The following is a 17,503-nucleotide window of genomic DNA, read 5'->3' on the forward strand; positions in this document are numbered from 1 at the left end:
GACCTTTTCTTCTTCCTAAGAACATTCAGTTTATTGAAAGTGACATTATAAAACGATGGCTCAAACCCCTACATTTCCCAGACCTCACTCCTCTAGACTTTTACTACTGGAAAACTGTCAAGAACATGGCTTATGAGCGAAATCCTCGTATATTGTACGACCTACGAGAAGCCATCAAACATTCCTGTGCAAATATCAAACTTGAACGTAGGCCTAGTCGGTATTTGTTGCAGCAGTTCGAGGGCATCGCGAGGGTATTAATGTTAACGGCCAATACTTTAAACACAACCTGTATCAGTCTTTCATCACTCACTCCAATATAATAACAGGACATTTAACTATAGCACTACCAAACGAGAGAAGTTTCCGTCAATCCATTTAAGAGTTATTCACAATTAAACAGTGTATACATTTTTGAGACACTCTATATATTGACATTTTGTTCAATAGAAACCAATTGAAAGAGTTTGAAATGTATTTATACTAAAATTGTAAGGCTTTGTAACAAACGTAATAGTAAAATGAAATGAAATCTTATGTATTACTACAGTCCGTTCATTTAAAGTCTTACTTTACTTACATCAGCCTTAAAATCAGATTGAAAACCCAAAAATCTAAGAGCTAGTTGGAACTGATGTCTGATAGGATTATCAAATATTAGATTTATACTACTTATTGTTGTAATTAATAGTATTACCTTCCAGACATACCGTTAGTTCTATAATGTGGCAAATTATTGATAGTGAGAACAGTAATTTTAAAGCTTAAATACAAGCCTTTGGTTAAATACAAGATATTTATTTTGCATACGGAAAAAATGACTTATATTTTTCAATCTGATCATCAATAAGGTGTTTTAGTGTAATCTAAAGCACGTACGTAATACCTTAGTATATACATAACTTATTAAGAACAGTAAACTTTGGACTTCTTTGTTTTGCTGAAAAGTATTTTGATTTCTATTGCATTATGATCGATAAAGACGTCTACTGAAGACATGTCTACTTTATATAGTGCTTTTAACACATATCTTGCTAAAATGCGCAAAACTGTGGGATTTAAATTGCACCTAATCGAATAAGAATCAATCTATAGTACTACATACGAACTTACTAATTTGCATACTCGAGAAAGACACACCAGAACCAGAGTCGTGGTTCTATAATTCAGCTCTCTTCTGGGTAAAACAGTGAGGGGGACATCTTATATTGTGAGAATTGATTTAGGATTAATTAAAGTTCCGACCGTGATTCGGAGCCTACGTTATTAATGTGTTGTCGTTCATAACTAAGGTGTTGCATAAGGCGAAACACAAAAATTCAGCACCAAAAAGACACAGGTTATCTGTTCTTCATTTACTGTGGTTTTATTGGGATTACCTGGAGTTTCAGATTAACAGAGATCAGATTAGAAAGATTTTACCCAATACAACATGTAATTAATATTTAATAAAGTACCCAATAAAACTGTGAGATGCCTGATCACTGCGAAATTAAAATACCGCTAATTTTACAGGAATTATGTGATATCTTCAAATAGATAAAAGAAGATAATCGAAATGTGGAACAAAAGCGCATTAGACAGTATTATTATGTATGAGGTACCGTTATCATAAGTCGCCTAGTAGCTTAGCGTTTGCATTCATTTAAAAACGCGAAAATAAATGCCGATTTTTTGAATGGCTGGAAATCGAAAGCAGATAAGTGAGTCGTGATAACAATATCACATGTAAAGTAATATTGTCTAGCGAGTTCTTGTTCCACTTTTCGATTATCTTTTATCTATTTGAAGATATCACATGAATACTGTAAAATTAGAAGTACTTTAATTTCGCCCTGATGGGGCCTATTAAGCTTCATTAAAATAATATTCGTCACATTTTACGTTTCTCAAAATAGCAGTAAAGCAAATGGCAGTAGGCTATTACATGTAGAGAATATGGAAAACTCGATCATACAAGCCTTTAACGAGTTAGCTTTCGCGAAGAAATTTGTCAATACAAGGTTATGACGTCACAAACTTATATATTCTCAGCTAAAAGAAAAGCATACACAAAGTCCCTTTTGGTTTAGTTTGTTCGAGAGAACTTTAAATGTCTACTGGAATTTTAATGTTTAAATTTTCAAAGTTTCTTTTCAAAATTGGAAAGAAAAAAATTACTTCTAATGACATAAATAATGAAATATTAAATTGCAGTCCACAGCTTTCAACATTAGAACTGAAACAAAATATTTAATGCATGCTGTAATTGGTCAAACTTTTAACATGTAAATGGTTACGTAAAAGTTATTAAGAACATAACTAACACAGTATGCAATTTTCTTCGTAAGTATGTATAGATGCTTCCTTGATAAACCAACCAACAAGTTAATAGACATAAAAGCTAGCAGTGATAAAGTGTAGCCAGTGTTTTAAGATTAACGGAGGAGTGACAAAACTGTTCATAATCATTTACAATTGAATTACAAAGTTTGATAATGAAAAGCTCATTTTGGTAAACGAAAGTTACTACAAACTTGCTTTAACTTTTTAATAAAATTTCAAATTTCTCATGCTTCAATTTGAGAATAAAAATTAACATAAAAATTCAATTGCGTCTCCCTCTTTGGAGCAGAATTTTCAAAAAGTTGAAACAGGTGTTTCCTTATTTTTAATGGAGAGTTCATATGCCAAGTTTTATCTAATACCAGGGATTCGTGAGATACACTGTTCTTGGGGGAAACTCAGGATGAGTATTTCGAAAAATCATTCCTTATCCCTTACATTCGTGACAAAAGAAGCATTCTCTCTAAATGTCATGGTAATGCCTATAGTAGTACTGCCTGAATGATAATGAGTCACTCACATTTACTCTTTTATGTAATAATATATGTACAGGGTGAGTCAAAAGTCTCTTTCCACTTTTTATAAAATGAAAGCGAGTGTAGACAGCCGGAAATGAATTGTAGGAATACTTTAACCCGAGGGGGAACTGTTATGGTGCGTGTCAGGTATCTCTATTTCCAAGTGCTGAGCCATACCATTAGTCAACGCTGACCTCATCAAGATCGTCAAGATGTGGGGTAGTATACGTGTCTGTGACTTCAACGAAGGACATCCTCAACATGATCCAGTTTCTCACGTTGCAGTGCCATAATTACTGGCAGTTGCTTGTAGTTACTGACCAAATTTAAAGAGACGGGTACACTCAAGAACAAACCACGATCAGGTAAGCCCAGAACTGTCACTGACGAAGGCACAGCTACCTCAGTGCTCGCACCGTTTTTGTTAAGTCTTCACAACGCAGCACGAGAAGATTGTAACTAGAATGCCATGTCAGCCAAACTTCCTTGCAGGGTATTACAGACGCATAAGTGACATTTTTAGGAACCAGCAACATTTTTGTGACAAAGACGCAGATCACACAGTGCAATTTTTTGGATGGGCAGTGGAACAATTGCGGCAGAACTCCAAATTTACAATGCAAGGTTTACACTCTGATGAAACATCTTTTTATGTTACAGGGGAAGTAAACAAACAAAGTCTACGCTACTGGTCTCCAGATAAGCCCAAATGGGCAATTCGTGTAAAATGGTTGGTGCTGGAAAAATTACGGTGTGGCAAAGGATCTGAAGGACACGTATCTTAACCCTGGCACTTTATCTGCAAAGTGTTACGTGACCATTTTAGAATAACTCATTCTTACCTTAATGTCGGATCCGGTTGGCAGCTTTCCCTTATTTTACCAACATAATAGGGCGCCACCTCATTCTGGACTACAAGTTGGACTCAGTATCTCGATGAAAATTTCCTGGTCGTGGATTGGTCGACGTAGATCAGTAGAAAGCCTGCCAGATTACCTGATTTATCACTACTGGACTTTTACCTCTGGAATCACCTAAAGGCAATGGCATATGGTATAAAGATTAAGCATCTGGATCATTTGGGGTAACGGAAACGGGATGCATGTGCATAAATAACACTTGAGACAATGCTCCGTGTTCATACAGTTTAGAAGATATGTCTCAAATATGCATAGCACAACATGGCCAGCACATTTTGTAAGAGGTAATCTGATTTTCATGTGCTTATAAATTCAAAGTTATTACAGTCATGCTAAATCAGACTACACCATGGAGTTTCTCTTATTCTAGCCTCGTTTCATATATTAGATAACTTCTTCATATTTAAAGCTTTTGATCAAGATTCAACATGGCGATAGTAAGATGATGGCCTTTCCCCTGATACTCACCATAAAGATTTCCCGTGGCCTAACGTGTCCCTACAATTATAAATTCCAGCTACCTACACTCGCTTTTATTTTGGGTTATAAGGGACCGCTTTTGACACCCCATCTACCTATCTATCTATCTATCTATCTATCTATCTATCTATCTATCTATCTATATATATATATATATATATATATATATATATATATATATATATATATATGTGTGTGTGTGTGTGTACACAAACCCCATACTGTTGTGTGTGTGTGTGTGTATACTAACCCGATACTGTTGATCAGGTGCACTTTAAAGTAATTTTATCAAAGGGACCCTAGTATGAAAGAGATCGTAGATTTTTCTGGTTTGTATCTTAAGGGAGAAAAGAAGACTTCAAAGAAAAGGTGACTTAAAATTTTGTAAAAAAAAAAATAATAAATAAATAAAACATAGTATAGTATTTCACAAATCCTCGTGTTAGAAAGATGAAACTTCGTATGCAACCTCATTTCCAAAAACAGTTGACCCACAAATATGACACAATCTGGAGAAAGGTACTGTGGAGGAGAGACACCTTTGTGGATGTGCAAACGGAGTAAAACGGAGTGCAAACGGACCGATCTCCATAATTTTTGGGGGTCGCTGAAATGAATAGTGGCATCCCCAATGTCGTCTAAATCCAAGTTCAGCTTTCATTGGCATGGGGTAGGGGAGGAGAAAGGATAAAAAATAAAATATCCAAAATGGACAATATTAGTGTCGAATCTTCAGTTTTCGAAGTTGCTGTCGTGACAGTACCAATGACATTTAAACTAGAGATGGCCAATTCCTAAATTTTTACGTTTCAGAATCCGGAAAGTAAAATCTGAAAAATGCCGGAAATAGGAAAAATTCCGGATTTCAGAAAAAATCCAGAATTTTCTACATTCCGGATTTTTCCGAATCCCGGATTCTTTCGAAATCCGGATTTTTTCCAAAAATCGATTTTTTCCGAATTCCGAAATTTTTTGAAATCCAGAAAGTGAAATTTCGGATACCGGAAAATTTTGGCCATCCCTAATTTATACTCAAGTTTAGTCAAGAATATGCATGTCTGCTAGTCCGAGAATCGACAGGGACAACGCCCAAGGTGTTTCTCATGTATACTTATTTCATTGAACTCCTTAATTTCACAGGAGTACCACACTGATTTATTATACTATATACCTTATCTTCTGATAAGGGTAACGCCGAAGGCGTTGCTGGTCGTTAATTATCCTCCTCATTCATTTCTTTTCAAATATTGTACAGGAACATTATTCTTTCCGTGCAACGTCGGGTATTTCAGCTAGTATGTACATATCCTATAAGTTGTCTGAGAACGTGTCCCCTTAAATTATTCCTAATTAGGTCAGGCACCTTCTGAGATCGGCCTGGATAAATAACATCCAGTGGAACACAATGACATACTTGGCTAATTGTAATACACAGACTTTGAAAAAATTGAAAACGAGATTTATAATGCTAGGAACTATATCTTTCGCTGCCAATAATAATTTATAAGTTTCTTTTCATTGGGACGGACTATTTATTTATTTATCGTGTCTTCAGGTACAGATCTAGGTTCCAGACCCCTATTTCACTGTGTTTTCTTGTGAATAATTGTTTTTTTTTTAATATAGTAACGTTGATGTGAAGAGTGAACATGAAATAAAAGCAATAATAGGAATGGCGAAAGAAGCTTATAAGAGGAAGAAAATACTATTTTGTGGGACTTCCAATAAAGAGTTGAGAAAAAGACTCATAAAATGCTTCGTGTGGAGTATTGTGCTCTATGGGTCAGAAACATGGACATTACGCAAAAATAATGAAAAAAAAGACTAGAAGCTTTGGAAATGTGGATGGAGAAGAATGGAGAGAGGAGGTCGAGCTGAAAACGAATGAAAGGGTCTTACAAATGGTAGGTGGAAAAGAACAATTTTAGATATTATTAAGAAGAGGGAGAGAAAGTGGTTGGGATATTGGGTAAGAAGGAACTGTATTATTATGAGAGACGTGCTAGAGGGTATGGTGGCAGGAAAGAGGGGAAGAGGGCAAAGAGAGGAAGAGGTCATTGACGAAACCAAAACAGAATACCTGTGATCTTGATGGTGTGAAGAATGATGAAGATGATGAATAATAATGAAAGATGAATTTATCTATTTGTATGTTAAAGAATACCGTTAACATATCTCTAAGAATAATTTATTTTGTAACATCGTAGCTTCCTTCCATTCACAAACAAAACAACATAATAAATATCCAGGTATTTCATATTTCGTTTGGAATAGTTTAAAAATAAAATAAAGAAGTTGCTATGCTTATGGGTTTTAGTTGGTAATCGATGGATACTTTATTTTTATACCGATATTATGCTAATAAAATATATCATCCTGAATTAGAATACAGAATATCATGACTGATAAACATGGTCAAATGACATAAACAACAAACTGCTTACTTTTCTCATCAAAAACCAAGCAACTCATCATAAGAAGTAATTAATAAATTACATCTCTGAGTTTAGTAATGCGGAGAAAGCGCACTTCTACTGTGTGAAGTTAATTAATAGTAAGTATTTTACGTGTTCATTGATACTGAATGGAAATGAGACAACAGGCGTTATTTCTGTATAGAAAAAAACACACAACTTTGCTTTTAATAGGTGTTTAATATACTATATTATCGTTTCGAGCTCAAAGTACAGCTCGTTTTGAGCCTTCATACGTAACAGAACAAAGTAGTTATACAGTGTAATTGTTTTACATTTGGTGAAGTTAAACAAGAGCTACTTTGAAGAGTTAGAATTTTTCATACACATAAAAAGCTTACTGATGACGTAATTTTCATGTTTGTTTCTCTATAAACAGGTCTTAGACTTGTATCGAAATTTAATTAGTTTATGCGACATTCTCTAATAAACGTAGAGAAAACAACAATAAATTATACAACATAGCTATACCATGGAACCTACATATTTCATTATAATTGTGTATAGAGAACACATTCAGCGTAAAGAAAGTAATAATCAAAACCAGCGACAAGCAATTCTCAGCCTGCAACTTCGTTGCTTCTCAACTACTAGACGAGTTGTCTTTACCTACAAAAAGAAGGAACTGACGTACTCACAGAACAGTTTCAATTAATTTGAGATTATCACTTCGGCACGGTAAGTTAACAAACCTATTGGTTTGTATGACCATCGGGAATAACAAACACAGCTTATTGGCTGCGATACGATCAGATCCACTCAGTGAAATGAATTAAATGTACGCGTGGAGGAGCACAAAGTATTGGGATTTCCAGCTAAAACGGCAGACTCATCCCATTTCAAAACAAACATTTGCTAATTGAACCGAGTAATGAGCACAAAACAATTTGGATTTACTGGAAACCGAACGTTGAAATAACAGGAACGTTGATGGGATTCATAAACACTAGAATGTTCATTTTCTCGCTTCTGGCTATCATTATTATTATTTATGTTTCACCTCTGGTGTATGAAAGACAAGATGGAATTGTTATTAAATTAAGAAATGCAGTTTCATTGTTCGTCTCTTGATTGTGATAATCTCTTTATTTTTTTTAATTTTGCGCGTCAGTAAATTCCCTTTGGCATACTTAAGACAAATAAATAAATAAATAAAATAAATTCCATAAGGATGATGTAGTTATTACATAGATATATGTAATATGAATACTGTTCTTACGACAGTAACTTTAGAAATTTATTTATTTATTTATTTATGTCTCCTAAAGCAGAAGTGAACGTCTTTGGAGAAAGTAGGAAGAGCAAGCAACTCAGGCCCGAAGCTAGAATAGTACATAAATTAAAATGTCTCTCTTGTAAATCCAGTATTTTAAGTTCAAATATTTGATAAGGGACGAGATTTCTTGAGAGGCTGGTGGAGGATGACGTTGATCCAATACCATAATGAAAAAATGTGTTTATTATAGATAAAGATCTGAAGTTTTCGTTGTAACGCTAACAAAGAAAAGTTGCAGAAAACAAAACAAATCTTACAGATACATCTAGAAACCTCAAAGCGGTAACTTTCTGCTGCATTTGAATAACAAAATAACGCGAATATGAACAATTAGTCAAAATAACAGCGAATTTTACTAATACATGATTAAGATGATCGCGACATATTATTTTGTTAAAAATCTACTGTTCAAACAGAGAGCTGGACAACTTCAAATATACAACTACTTTGTTACTGCAGAAACGGCATATTCTTATGGAAACAGACCCTTCTAAAGAAATGTTTCAACTATTTCATGATCAATTCTCAGTCCATTTTCCGAAATGACTAAAAAGCAGAAATGCTAAATCGACTGGAAGATCTGAGTGCAATGGAGAGAATTTCACCTCAAGAGTTAATGAGAGCCAATTATTCTTTAAAAGACATCGTGGAGAGATCTTTGAGAACTAAAACACGTACACCTTGTGAAAAATCTATGTCCACTGGAAATAATATACAAGTTTGCTGCTTACATTATTCAAACATATCTAATTCGAACGCAGACTCTGAAAGATTTTTTTCGGTGTGCAATAGTATGGTGATAGCGAGAAGGCAAAATCACTCAGAACAAACTGTAGAAGCAATAACGATTTCGTTCTTCGAGAAGTGGGGACAGGAAAGAAACTGCATGTTCAGTACGTAATGGCATACATAAAAACAGTGTCGGATTGATGGGGACATAAGCTACTGATAGGGGCCCTTTATACATCAAGCTTTCTTTTTCAGCGACAAAATGTCGCCGTTTTTTTCAGGTTTGAATATAAGCTATATGCTAATTTATAAACGTAATTTATATCTAAATGGAAACAAGGGCCCTTTACAAGCAGGACTGGGAAACAGGACCTCCCTTATAAGCGGGTCTGGATAACAAAGGGGCTCATTACAAGTGCGGCTGAGAAATAGAGTCCTATTACTTGCTACATAAAAAGCTTAGTCCATAACAATACAAAACACCATTGTTTTATTTCCTTTTTATCGTATTTGCTTTTTCTGATTATTTGGAAATTTCACTACAATAAATTTTTCTTTAAAAATTTTTGGGCCCCCAAGCAAGGCGGGTCCTAAGCTATAGCTAGTCTAGCTTATACATAAATCCGGCACTGCATAAAAATATGTTCATCTCTAACAAATAACTATTGTTTTCTTCCTTGTTTCTTTGTTGTTGTTATAAAAATATAATTTGTGATTGGGAATTTTTTTTTTGTTGAGTTGTAAATGGAGGAGGAAAATATTTTTCTTCAGGCAAACTGTATATAATACTAAATTATATTATGTGTAAATGAAAAGTTTAAGATAATTTTGTATGAAACATTATCCACATTTTCCTTAGAATTAATGTGAGGATCCATTCCTACCCATTGGCCCGGTACTTATGTTAGTGCTTGGTTAAGGTAAGTTTTAAAGTATCTTTCCTAAGAACCACGGAAAACAAAACAAAAAATAACACCAAATTCAGGAAAGAAAACAACGATTAAAGAGAAATAAAACGAAAAGTTTGTCACTAAATTATAGATATTTAAAAAAAATAGTTTTTACTTACAATTAACTGTTTAGAAGTAGTTTTTCCATCCGACTGATCTTTTCACCTATAAAAAGAAAGACAAAGAATTAATAGGTTTTAAAAAATGTATACCGTCATTTTTATAGTATTGCAATTCTGAATTAGTCATTGATTTCGTCATCAATAACAATATTCTAATGTATAGTAGAGAGGCTGTACATGGTTTATCCCTCACAGTTTTCATTATAAAATGTCTTTATATAGTTTATACACTTAATGTCTCTAAATAATCTTTTTTCTGTAAGTTGGACCTTCTGCTCAGTGCAGCGCGGAGATTGGTAAGGAATCTCTTGTCCGTAGCAGCTCACAGATAAGAGTAGGGAATCTCTCCCGCCCATAGCAGCTTCGAGAGAAAGGTAAGAATTTATCAGTTGGAAACTGCTGATTTTGTTCCTGTGCATTCTTTCTATAGCAAGTTTTGGAGGTGGAGCCCATGGTGCGGTTGAAAGGGTCCTGTTTGTGAGTCTACGTGTCCTCCTATTTCTTTGGAGATGACATCCGTCCGCTGCTTGATGGTCCTTGTCCTGAAGCACATAATGTTTTTTGTAAATATGAGCGGGAGTAAATATATTTCACCGTATTTACTTACAAGAAATATGTGCATGTGCCAAGGAGAAAAGGACAAACAAGAAATATATAATCTGCTAGTTAACAATGTTTTGCTACAAGTACATAGTGCATACATAATAAGTTCCGGGATAACCTCGAAAAATTATATTCAATGATGATAGAAAAATACATTACTACGTTAGTTTTCTATCGTGGCGGACGTAAACCATTGATAAGGCAATGACGACTGCTTTGAAACAAATGCAGAGTATGAAAATTAAATATGTCATATCTGTAGTTTGGTGTGGAGAGGAAACAAGTTTCTAAACCAAAGGTTTAAGACCAACTTTAGTTATTAATATAAACTATGCCGAAGATAATTGATTATATCATGATAACAGAAATATGAAAGACGTTTTGAAATTATCAAAATAATATTCAACTTTCCAAGCGGAGGCAAAGATACCTAACGTAAACACACTAAAGATGAATCATTTATCGCGTAGTGATCGTGGTATTTTTTATTACTTTAAATTATTACTTCTCAAATCTTACTTCTTTTCTTAGTTAGTTACTTTCGAACTTTTGGTGGTGATGACACACGTTTTATTATCTTTAGATATTTGAATACTCGGATGTTTCAATACTTGAACTATCAAATCTTCAGAAATAATAATAGGAATAAAAATAAACTAATATTAAATATGATTATCTCGTAGAAGATTGAAATCTAGGAGCTAATTATCGCTCAGGACATACCATTACAAAGCAGAAACGCGACATTTGGTCAGAGTATTTCGGTTTTGTTTAATGTTGCCCACGAGAAGAGGAATTTCTCATCTCGTTTCTACAACAAAACCAAATAATTTGAGAATTAACATCATACATTCGAGACGGGAAAAGGCAAACTCAAATTATCGTCTCGCTTTGGAGATGAGAATCGAGAGGAGGCGAAAAGTATCGTAAACATTTCTCGTCTTGTCTCGATTCTCGAAATAGTGTATGTCCACTCTTTAAGTAACATTGTTCTGTAGACTGAATCTAATATGCTATAAACTATTTTGTTACTTTGTATTACTGAGCTCATTGAATTATAGTGTGTATAGGTATTTTTGAAGCAAAGCTTTTACAATTATCTCTCTATATCGTAAAAATTAGTTTATTATATGCTTTACTGTTGATTAATATTCAGTTATTTTGACTACAGTTATTTTCCTTAAAACATACAGTAGAATATTTTTACATGAAGTTTTAGTGAAAGCTTTAAAATTTGGGAAGTTGCAGAGGTGTGTATTGAAGATACGGAAATCCTTCCACGAAATAAGTACTTTTAATTAAGTTTTGCCAAATTTTAGGACAACTTTAAAACTTTTAATACCATTATTATTAGCAGTAGTACTACTACTACTGAAGTGTTGTGAATTTAATGGTTCACCCTGTTCCACCCAGCTCCTGACTAGTGGATATTGTACTGGACAAACGCCGCGTGTATAGATTTTTTTCCGGGTTCCACTTCCTCCCACTTTCTTTATTTCAATATTTCTTTCATTCTCATCGTCGACGTGTTCTGTATCTTACACGGCATAACAATACTTCAAAAAATTTACTTATGGCGCTTGTGAGTTCATTAGCCCGACCTTCTACATGAAATTTGCCTGGAAACATTCCGTTTAACTTTTAGCTAGTTGTAGAGACGTATGTAAAGGGTATGTCCTGATGGTCCTGGCAATTCTCTCCAATCCCGACTATTTTGTAAATGTTGTCTAACACTAGGGGCAATTTTACAGATTTTAATACAATCAGTCCTCATACGGATTCGTCTTCCATATTATTATTATTATTATTATTATTATTATTATTATTATTATTATTATTACTGAATATTTGAGACCTCAATATTCCGTAATATTAAAATGGAACTAAGCATACTGAAGATAAGAAAAATGAAAGAATTTTTGGACTCTCTAACGATGAATTTCGTTATAAGAGATACTTCGGAAGGAAAAAAGGGGGAAAAGGTGTCAGCTCCTGGACAATATGAAAATCGAATCTTCGGACGCCTTAACAGAAACTAAGTAGGATTTGTCTTCATCACGACACATAGTAACGACCTTCTTTGGGTAAAAAACTTTGGATTATATATGCGTTATATTGATGTTTTAACAAAATATACATACATATATAAAAAAGAATAGTTCCTATTTACAAATTGTGGTTGAACAGATATATGGAACGTTTTGGAAATGCCAATCGAAAATACTATTGTTATTTCTAGTAAGAGTGGAAGAACTTAGAAACAATTCCATAATGAAACAATAACGTTTCAGAAACATTTATGACTCATACCTTATGTATTCATGAATTGTTTGCTAAACACGCTAAGTTTTCAGAGAATACGAATCTAAATTGTAGACTGTAACGTCATGTTGTTAGTATTTCCCCTATGGAGGAAGTCTTTTCAACTCTAACTTGAAGAACGAGAGAAATCGACTATTTTTTATGTTGTTATACGTCAGAAATATCAACACTGTAAATTATAATTTTTTTTCTTAATTTACTCGGCGGGAATCGAACCGCGCACCCCGAAATTACGAAACGAATGCCCAAGCCACTACCTTAAGACTGCAATTTTAAGGAAGAGTCAAGAAACACTCGCGTATGTAGCAAATTGCAAACATTTACGATTCCAATATTTTATTAACGATGAAACACTGATTTTGCTCATGATAAAATGCTATAATCCAGAGAATTCAAATTTTAACATAAAAGATTTATAAACATGCAAGGACATAAAGAAGAAAGTGGTCTTAAGAGTAATTGGAATCATTAACTGGAACTTCGTGCCTCAGACCACTAATTTTCTGATTCACCGAAAGTGCCTCCGCAACTTATCTCCATTATATTCGGCTATTCTCGTTTTGGTTATTTCCAATAACCTTGAAGACAGGGACACGAACAGAGATAAATCTAAGACATATAATATTTCAAAGGCTCTCCCGCCGGGAATCGAAATTGAAACCCGTCTACTAAACTATCTGATGGGTGGAGTAACTGGTTCGTCTCCAAGGCAAGTAAGGTTGATTCGGACAACATCGTGTTCGTGCCCTTTCTCGAGACACTCCCACATTCTCATTCCGCTAACTCGTCCATCATAATTCTCTTGATTTAATCATAGTCTTACTCAACATAACAGGCATATTCGTGGGACATTAAACGTAAAGATTACATTCAAGCTGTTAACCCAAACCAATCGGAGCTATTCCTCATTAACGTGTTTTCACAAAAAAATATATAGCGAATAAAACATGGGGAATCGTAATTCCATTCAAAAATGAAACAGGAGACTTTACCTGAAACGAAGCCATTACATATCGTTTGGAACTTTTCTAAAATATTTACGGATATTCTGAAAAGTGGCAATATAATGTCTGTTTTCAAATAAACCTAAACCTAATTACGGTTTGTTTTCGGAAATAAACGAACACATTCTGTTTCAAGCTTAAACCGAACCCAAACCAGTTAACTGACCAGAGATGACGTGAGACAATGAAAACTTTACCCATGACCCACTGACCCAGCAACCCCGTGAACCACGACCCACTCTGACCCATGACCCACTCTGACCCACCATCCACTATGTCCCACTTCGTCCCACCGCTTACCATGAACCACTGACCCACCAGAACACATCGTCAACTCTGACGTACGATCCACGGTTTCTTCTCTACCGACTAAAGAGTTTACGCTTGTAATAAAACCAGGTTGTGAAATTCTAACTAATCGGAGTTGGAATTTCTACGTCAATCGTTCAAGCACCGCTCTGTTACATTAACGATGGATCTGACCTTTACGATATAGAATGGTAAAGTGTTTGTCATGGGTAAAATTACGATGAATTTCAATTAACTTATAATGGTCTAATTATTTCCTTGTTGGATTATCGATACTTTTCAGTGGAAAAACGGATGAAATTTTTAAAGTCCCAAATCAAGGTAAGCAAGTTCATTCCCAAGGCAAGTAAGCTTGAGATGGACAACATAGTGCTCGTGGGTTTTCATGGAACACCTCCGTAAATGTACCTGAAACGTATCCCATAGTTTTGGAGTTATGGGCCTTATAAAATTCATTTTTTCATGTTTTCGGCAGCCTATAACTCCGAAAGGAAGCATTTGTGCACCCAAATTCGTCTATACTTTTGTTATTTTGCTGTCAGGAATCAACTCCGAAACGTTGCCTTCGTTGTTTTGGAACACCCTATATATATATATATATATGGGCGGAATGAGCGGACTACAGAGGTTTTATCTCCAAATTTGAACTACATTATGGCAGTTGATTTCACGAGACAATAGTAACATCAAATACAATCTAGATAATAGACGTCTTCCACGAGAGTTAGAGTGGGTGGTAGGTCAAGTGGGGGTCGAGTATTCTGAGCGAATCAGTAGATCAAGAGCATATGATCCACTGCTACCCACCACACACCATGGCCCACTGCGACCACCCACCCACCATGACCCACTCTGATCCACGACCTACTCTGCTCACTGCGTTGTAGACAGCATCTTCTGAACAGCATATTTTTTTCACTCTCGATGCTATTCATAGAAACTAAAACACGTTTCTGATTGGTGGGAGTTTGCGATTGTCCAAGTCTTCTTGTGTATGTATTGTGGAAATTGAAAAAATATAATTTACAGTGTGATATTTCTGACGTATAATAACATAAAAAATAGTCAATTTCTCTCGTTCTTACAAGTTAGAGTTGAAACGACTTTCTTCATAGAGGAAATACTGACAACATGACGTCACAGTCTACAATCTAGATTCGTAATCTCTGAAATCTTAGCGTGTTTAGCAAACAATTCATGAATAGATAAGGTATGAGTCATAAATGTGTCTGAAACGTTATTGTTTCATTGTGGAATTGTTTCTAATTGTTTTTGTTCTTCCATTCTTACTAGAAACAACAACAATTTGTAAATAGGAACTATTCTTTTTTATATTTGTATGTATATTTTGTTGAAGTCTTGACATAACGCATAGGTAATCCAAGGTCGTTTACCCAAAGAAAGGGCGTTACTATGTATCGTAATGAAGACAAATCTTACTTAGTTTCAGTTAAGGCATCCGAAGGTTCGATTTTCGTATTGTCCAGGAGCTGACACCTTTTCCCCCTTTCTTCCTTCCAAAGTATCTCTTATAAGGCAATTCATCCTTATAGAGGGTAAAAAGAATTCATTTTTCTTAACTTGAGTATGCTTATTTGCATTTTAATAGGACATAATATTGAAGCCTCAAATATTCAATAATAATAATAATAATAATAATAATAAAAGTTTTAAAGTCCTAAAATTAGGCAAAACTTAATTAAAAGTACTGATTTCGGGGAAGGATTTCCGTACCTTCAAGACACACGTCTGCTACTACCCAAATGTTAAATCTTCCACTAAAGCTTCATGTAAAAGGTATTCTACCGTATGCTTTAAGGCAGCGTTTCCCTGTATGCTTTAAGGCAGCGTTTCCCTGTATGCTTTAAGGCAGCGTTTCCCAACCTTTTTCAACTTGCGGCACGCTACGGGGGTAGCTTGAATTCTCGCGGCACACTTATAAATATTATTATTTGTAAATATAAAGTACCGCGGTATTTTTTCTGTGATTACTGATTTTTTCACAGAGAAGAAAGCTCGATCATTGTTTTCTTTTCGTGGAAATCATTATGCTTATTTTTTATTTCAATTTAAAACTTCAAAACAATTGCAATGAAATATAGGACTCAGATTTTTTAAAATACACTTTCTGTTTCGAAAGCTGTATCCGATTTTTCACTAAGAAGGAAGATCACTCAAGAACGAACGAACAAACAAATCTCTTGTACTTTTAAAACACAGTTGGTAATTTATATCACGTTTGTTTTGCCGAGAGGATTAAATGTTTTTTTAAAATTTTAAGTTACGAAATAGTCTGCAAGAATAAAGAAGCAATAATGGTCATAACAATGATAACAAATACGTTAGTCCACATTAAAAATGTACAGAAAAGTAATAATATGAAACTTAAAATTGTAGATTCATAGTAGAGGTTCATAGTAATAAGAAATAACAAATATACAATTTTTCCCTTTGTCTTGCAATTTATTGCTATAGAATTAATAATTTTGTTTCGATTTCCTCGCGGCACACCAGCGACCTATTCGCGACACCCCGGTTGGGAAACACTGCTTTAAGGAAAATAACTGTAGTCAAAATAACTGAATATTAATCAACAGTAAGGCATACAATAAACTAATTTTTAGCATATACAGAGATAGTTATAAAAGCTTTGCTACAAAAATACATACACAGACCATATTTGAATGAGCTCTGAAATACAAAGTAACAAAATAGCTTATAGCTTGTAAGATTCAGTCTACAGAGAAATTTCTACTTAAAGAATGGACATACGCTATTTCGAGAATCGAGACAAGACGGGAAATGTTTACGACACTTTTCGTCTCCTCTCGATTCTCATCTCCAAAGTGAGACGATAATTTGGGTTAGCTTTGTCTCGTCTCGAATGTATAATATTAATTCTCAAATTATTTGGTTTGTTGTAGAAACGAGATGAGAAATTCCTCTTCTCGTGGGCAACATTAAACAAAACCGAAATTATTTTGCCAAATGAAACGTCTCTGCTTGTAATGGTATGACCTGAACGATAATTAGCTCCTAGCTTTTAATCTTCTACGAGATAATAATAATAAATATTAGGTAATTACTATACTCTTATTGTTCCTGAAGATTTTATAGTTCAAAAATTGAAAATTCCGAGTATTCAAATATCTGAAGATGATAAAACATGTCATCGCCACCAAAAAGTTTAAAGTAAGGAAGAAAATACTTTCCCGATGGAGATTCGATCCAAGGAACTCCAGATTACTGGTCGAGCGTCTTGAGCAGTGAACCACAATCACTACGCATAAATGATTCGTCTTTAGTGTGGTAACGTTAGGTTTCTTTGCCTCCGCTGGGAAAGGGGTATGTTACTTTCCTTCATTTCAAAACGTCTTTCGTATTTCTTTTATCATGATATAAGTCAATTATCTTTGGCGTAGTTTATATTAATAACTTAAGTTGTTCTTAAACCTTTGGTTTAGAAGTATG

General features: G+C 34.5%; 1 long non-coding RNA gene across 6 annotated transcripts in view; it reads right to left on the reverse strand.

Annotated features, from left to right (window-relative positions):
- LOC145683448 (uncharacterized) overlaps positions 1-17,503 on the reverse strand; it is a 1,457,912-nt gene that overhangs the window by 439,951 nt on the left and 1,000,458 nt on the right. For all 6 annotated transcript variants that reach the window (XR_014131102.1, XR_014131104.1, XR_014131098.1 and 3 more), the window contains one exon: positions 9,792-9,837. This is a non-coding gene — a long non-coding RNA (uncharacterized LOC145683448). The remainder of the gene's footprint in view (positions 1-9,791; positions 9,838-17,503) is intronic.

The sequence above is a fragment of the Thermobia domestica genome, chromosome 4 (genome assembly GCF_964235325.1).
Source record: "Thermobia domestica chromosome 4, izTheDome1.hap1.1, whole genome shotgun sequence".
Classification (NCBI taxonomy): Eukaryota; Metazoa; Arthropoda; class Insecta; order Zygentoma; family Lepismatidae; genus Thermobia; species Thermobia domestica.